The sequence below is a fragment of the Dendropsophus ebraccatus genome, chromosome 8 (genome assembly GCF_027789765.1).
Source record: "Dendropsophus ebraccatus isolate aDenEbr1 chromosome 8, aDenEbr1.pat, whole genome shotgun sequence".
Classification (NCBI taxonomy): Eukaryota; Metazoa; Chordata; class Amphibia; order Anura; family Hylidae; genus Dendropsophus; species Dendropsophus ebraccatus.
The window spans coordinates 72,861,926-72,867,925 of record NC_091461.1 but is presented as its reverse complement, the minus strand read 5'-3'; the positions used below and the strand labels follow the sequence as shown (position 1 = coordinate 72,867,925).

Here is a 6,000-nt window from a genome sequence, read left to right as displayed (position 1 = left end):
AAATAAGAACTTAATTACCGCACACAATAATATAACCGGCAAATAACAAAACTACTGTCAGAAAACTACTAGTCCCAGCATGCTATGCAACTTCCGCATTCGGAATCACCCTATTGGTTTCGTATACTGCTCTGCGTCACCAGTTGGTACCCGCCCTTGGCGGCGCATGCGTAATGCTTTCTGCTGGTTAATGGCTGAGTAAGGGGCTCTCTGATTGGTCGGACGGGCGCTGTGTGAGCGTAGTGACGGAAGGGGGGCAAATGGCGGAGGGATGTTCCCGGGCCCTGTTTAAATAATAACAGCCGGATATTTCCTCTCGGTTTATCTGTCTTCTCTTGGCCGGGCCGGGCCTCGCCTGTCTGTCGGGGAGCAGAGGAGAAGGCGGAGGCGCCGCCGAGGAGACCTGGCCGCTGCTGGAGAGGGAGACGACGAGCTCTGAGTGGAGCCCAGGGGATTAGAGCGTGTGAGTTCTCCCCGGGAGGGTTAGAGGTGGGGGGGAGCGCATGGATGACGCCCAGGGCACACGGCTCCCCCGCCGCTCTGTCTCCGATCCCGGAGCTGCGGCCTGCCGCCCGGGGCCTGTCTATGGCCGAGTTTTGGGGAAGTTTCCTGTGGCCTGCGGGGGGAGCAGGAAACTTTCCAGCGGCCTTGGGATCAACTTCAAGGCCCTCCGGATTGCCGTGCTCCCGGGCCGGCTGCTGTCCTCTGCCGGTACGGACGGGGCCGGCTCTCCGCGCGCTGCGGCCTGGCCTCTGACACACCGGGCTGCGTTGTGCTTGCGGTTTACAGGCCGGGGACGGGGAGTGCTGGGCTGGTGGATGGGGCGGGGGGGGGGGGGGGGGAGTGCTGGGCTGGTGGATGGGGGGGGGGATGAGTGCTGGGCTGGTGGATGGGGGGTGGGGGGTTAGTGCTGGGCTGGTGGATGGGGGGTGGGGGGTTAGTGCTGGGCTGGTGGATGGGGGGGGGGGGGGTGAGTGCTGGGCTGGTGGATGGGGGGGGGGGTGAGTGCTGGGCTGGTGGATGGGGGGGGGGGTGAGTGCTGGGCTGGTGGATGGGGGGGGGATGAGTGCTGGGCTGGTGGATGGGGGGGGATGAGTGCTGGGCTGGTGGATGGGGGGGGATGAGTGCTGGGCTGGTGGATGGGGGGGGGATGAGTGCTGGGCTGGTGGATGGGGGGGGATGAGTGCTGGGCTGGTGGATGGGGGGGGATGAGTGCTGGGCTGGTGGATGGGGGGGATGAGTGCTGGGCTGGTGGATGGGGGGGGGATGAGTGCTGGGCTGGTGGATGGGGGGGATGAGTGCTGGGCTGGTGGATGGGGGGGGGATGAGTGCTGGGCTGGTGGATGGGGGGGGGGATGAGTGCTGGGCTGGTGGATGGGGGGGGGATGAGTGCTGGGCTGGTGGATGGGGGGGGGATGAGTGCTGGGCTGGTGGATGGGGGGGGGATGAGTGCTGGGCTGGTGGATGGGGGGGGGGATGAGTGCTGGGCTGGTGGATGGGGGGGGGGGTGAGTGCTGGGCTGGTGGATGGGGGGGGGGATGAGTGCTGGGCTGGTGGATGGGGGGTTGAGTGCTGGGCTGGTGGATGGGGGGTTGAGTACTGGGCTGGTGGATAGGGGGGAGAGTGCTGGGTTGGTGGATGGGGGGGGAAGTGCTGGGCGGGTGGATGGGGGAGAGAGTGCTGGGCGGGTGGATGGGGGGGAGAGTGCTGGGCTGGTGGATGGGCTGGATGGTTGGTGTTTACCTCAGTATGATGGCTGTTTCCTGTAGTTGTGTGTAATATTTACGCTGCTGCTGGTAATGTATAGGATTGTTATGTGCAGCCCCTTATACAAAGGGGACACATCCTGGATGGTGACATCACACTGTTTAGTATTCTCTATTGATGGGGTCTGACCACAGGGCCCACCACTGGTGTACAGGGGTCCCTTGTCCCCCAGATATGCGTGTTACCCACTATGAGACGGCTATGAGGTTATACAGAGCTTCCACATTATGTTTTGGGGGCTACATGGTAGGTGTGTTAAACTGTTAAAAAAAAGGTGATCTGATGTGTGTTGTATTACACGGCACTTTCTCAAAAACAAAGTATGCTTCTGTCAAATAGACTAGACAAGGTCAGAGTAGACTACATCCACACTAATAAAGTGAATAGGCAGTATATATAGATATTCTAATATATACCAGTGATGTGACATGCCATAGTGACTGCTCATAGGAGTGTGTGAACGTAGCCTTACAAAGGGCACAACTAAGAAACAGAACATAACTTAGAGGACATTTCCAGTTTTGTCAACCAGACTCCCCAGGATAGGCCAATAATATCCAGTTGTAGCAAAGGGGCAGGGGTGGTGAAACCTTGGTACCGACCATGATCAGCTTCAGGGGGCTAAACCAACCCAGTGAGTGCTAGACTGGTGCCTGTGATGAGCACTAAACAGTGGCATGTCGCCCTAGACTGTTATGGCATGTAAGTACATAAGTGATACCCACAGCATCAAATTATTTGATATTTAATATGTAACATAAAATCTGCAGCGTATTATAGGAAAACTAACAGTGGGTTAGAAGACTCTAATCTGCTCTTATGTACCTATATGGCCATGGACACTGAGAATAAAGATGATGATGATGTATTTTCTCCCCAGCACCATTAGTTTGGTACACTGAGGTGGTCCTAGTGCTCTCAGTACATGGATCCTCCCCTCCTCATGAATATCCATCCAGCACTGTGTAGCAATGAGGATCAGAGTGATGTCACTGCAGGGGGCCACCTCTATATTCCTGAATAGGTGGGCACATCTGTGCTGGAGTCCCACCCCAGTGCATCAAATTACCATGTTAGTTAAACTGAAGATTTACTGACAAAGGTGCTGAGGATGAAGAAACAAATGTCATTTTCATTCTTAGAATCCTGTGAACTTTATGAACATAACAGGTTAAAGTCTTGTAACCTGCTTTTTGTTTCACTTTAAGGTTGGGTATGTTCCCTTAGGTAGTTTTCAAAGCCTCTGTTTAGTGCATACATTGGAAGAGGTTTTTTTGGCATATATGTTAATAGAGACAAATGAAATGTAGATGAGACCTAACATGCTGATATGTATGAAATACATGCTCTACAGCAGTGATGTCCGACCTCTGTCCCTCCAGCGGTTGTAACACTACAATTCCTATCATGCCTGAACAGCTAAAGTCCTGGCTGGAAGGCTACAGGTTGAAAATCCATACCCCCAACAGGTCTTCTTTTTTTTTTTTTTTTTTTTTTTTTACAGATGAAATAATTCTAGTCCGTACATCAGGTATCACCATACCACTTGTGTACTTTGTATGGGATAGCCTCAAACCATGACCTGTTTGGGAGGGGGGGGGGGGGGGGGCTTGAGAACTGGCAATGTGGAGCACTGTTTTACAGCAGGGCATGCATCTTTGTTATGGTGGAGCAGTTTAGCGATGCTTTTGCATAATGTGGCTCGATTGGCGTGTCGTATTTCCATGGAACTGGTGCCAGGGTACCAATAAATATGAAACAAAATACCATGAAGCAAAGGTCATTTATTTCATATTTCAAAGTTATTTGCATGTTCATGTGGGCTCTGCAGTGGAAATGTTCTTTTCTTGTGACCCAATGTGAATATACCTAAAATCATTTGGAAGTAAAGTTGTATTGTTGAAGTTGGAAGTGTATTTTAGCCTGGTACATTTTGACACGTGAAAAGTTGGAGGGGAGAATCATTCAGCTTACAGCTTCTATCCCCGTTTTTCTCCTCCATGCAGGATATAGTCTGTAGAAAGTCTATAAACCTGTCTCCTTGCAACAATCAGGTGTGACACGTCAAATGAAAAAAAAAAACACATTTTTTTTTTCTCTGAAATACCCCTTTGAAAAATTGTGAAAAGCATCTTGTGGTCATTGCCATTGGAACAGTCTAGAGAGTTTGTTCCTTAGGATGCCTTTAAAGGGCTAATCCATCTGGGGTAATTATGCCTTAGCCACCATATGTGTAGAGATTGTGGGGGTCCAGCGTGCAGCTGGGGGGGGTCCCTGTTCTCCAGATTGGAGTGTTGGAGGGGCTTTCTTTTAGTTGGGCTCAGCCTGACTGGCCAATGCCACAGCCAAGTCATGTTTGATCCTTGAGCACAGCTTGAGGTGATGGCAGCTGGTCTTTCTATGGATGTAAACATGAATGCTTATCTGAGTCTAGCACAGGGGTGCTCAAATTACACCAAAATTAAAAAGTTGGACAAAGTTGCGGGTCACACTTGATATTTATCGAAGCGTCCGTATGCCGTTCCTGGCACTGCCAGATCTTTGTGTGGCGCTCCCAGTACTGTCCCACATAGTAGCTAGCTCCCACAATAGTTGTTCATTACTGCCCCATTAGTGTCTCACTGGGAGACTGGATTTGCCTCTTCCGGCTTCCATGCTGACAGTCCCCTGCTGCAGGATGTGTGTGAAGATGTTGCCAAGCTGCCCGAGATGGGACATGACTCGCTGACATGTAGGCCGCAGGCATAAAACTGCCTGTGGCCTAAAATTTATAATATGGATGATGCGATTGGCCATCCAGACCACTCTTTTATAATCCACTGCGACGTTGGCAGGCCAACTTTAGAAAATCATTTGGAAAAAAAGTGGTACTGCGGGCCAGAGTTTGACATGCTTGGACACAATGGTAGTGTCTTACAAGTGTCTTGCAGAAGCCATGTGTACAGATATACAGATATGCATACATGTATGCAGGGTTAAGCCTAGAGAGCTATTTAATCCCTTTGCCTCGCACTTTCTGGCTTGTTGCTGGTAGTTTGTCTTGTCTGTTGGGTGAGTGCTAATTCGGGCGAGACTATATTATACATTCTGCAACACTAAAGGCTGAATTACACTAAACAATTATTGGCCTTACTTGGCTGATAACCGACCATTCAGGCCGATAATTGTTTAGTGTAATGGCGCATGTGCAAAGGCCAGGATCAGCCGTCATGCACATTGTCAGTTGATCCTGGTTTTTCAACGTTGAAATATCACGATTTGTGCACCAGAGATCTATGGATGGTTCAGGCAGCTCCTATCGCTGGCGCCCACCATGCTATCTGTGCGTGTAATAGCACAGGCAGTGGGCAGGAAATGCGGAGGAAGCGATTGCTGACCTTTAAAAGTTGTTCCTTGCTTCCTCTGAAACAACGGGCACAGAGGCAAACCCTTAAATTGACAGGCACATAGTCATTCTGTACTGTAAGGGAAATTCCTCAGTAACCAAATGCTAGATGTCCGGCTATGGGTGTTCAGTTGACCTCATGCTACTTCTTTCAAAAGCTGTTGTGATGCAGAGCAAGACCCCAATCGAAGTCTGTCCCCTTGAGTTCCGCTTCTGTGTCGGACGCAATGATGGCTAGAGATTAGTCTGAAGACCATGTGAACAATGCCACAAAGAGGGCTTCATAACTGAACATCACATAGTTTATACTTCTGGAAATATGAAGTCTTTATTCCAGATACACTAAAAACTGTGTTATGTTAGTTAGGTTGTGGAATCGGGAATGCGACCATTTTTCCAGAGTGTCCCAGTAGCTGGTTTTGAATAAGACAACCTCAGGCCACATGTTGCTTGTGCTACTCTGACTAGTCTATATAGCCTATATGTGGCCGGCAGCATCTCAAACTTGTCTCCTATTGAGCTAATCTGGGTTGACACTGATCAGCAATTGCTGAGGGAGCTGCCAGCGGTGGATCTTGATGATTTGCATGTCCAAATGCTTTTATTGTGGCAGAACATTTCTCAGACAACCATCTGATAGCAAATCAAGGAGTGTTAGTGTGTGTGTTTCTGCATCTGGCAGATCAATGAGTTCCATAATTTCATGACTTTTTCTTGGGGCTGGCTGGAGTTTTTAAAGAAGTCCAGCAAAAATTTTTACTACATCAAGGCTTCACTTCCTGGATAACATGGTGATGTCACAACCCGACTCCCAGAGCTGTGCGGGCTGTGGCTGCTGGAGAGGATGA

At 50.2% G+C, this 6,000-nt stretch overlaps 1 protein-coding gene across 4 annotated transcripts in view; it reads left to right on the top strand.

Moving 5' to 3' along the window:
* The first annotated feature begins 207 nt into the window (after window positions 1-207).
* The window catches only part of WAPL (WAPL cohesin release factor), a 56,115-nt gene continuing 50,322 nt past the window's right edge, over window positions 208-6,000 (top strand). For 2 of the 4 annotated variants that reach the window (XM_069980644.1, XM_069980641.1), the window contains exon 1: window positions 208-463. The gene's annotated coding sequence lies outside the window, so the exon portion shown is untranslated. Of the gene's footprint in view, window positions 464-508; window positions 712-1,919; window positions 2,014-6,000 lie in introns of those variants that run through there. The other 2 variants (XM_069980643.1, XM_069980642.1) reach the window with 2 other exon arrangements.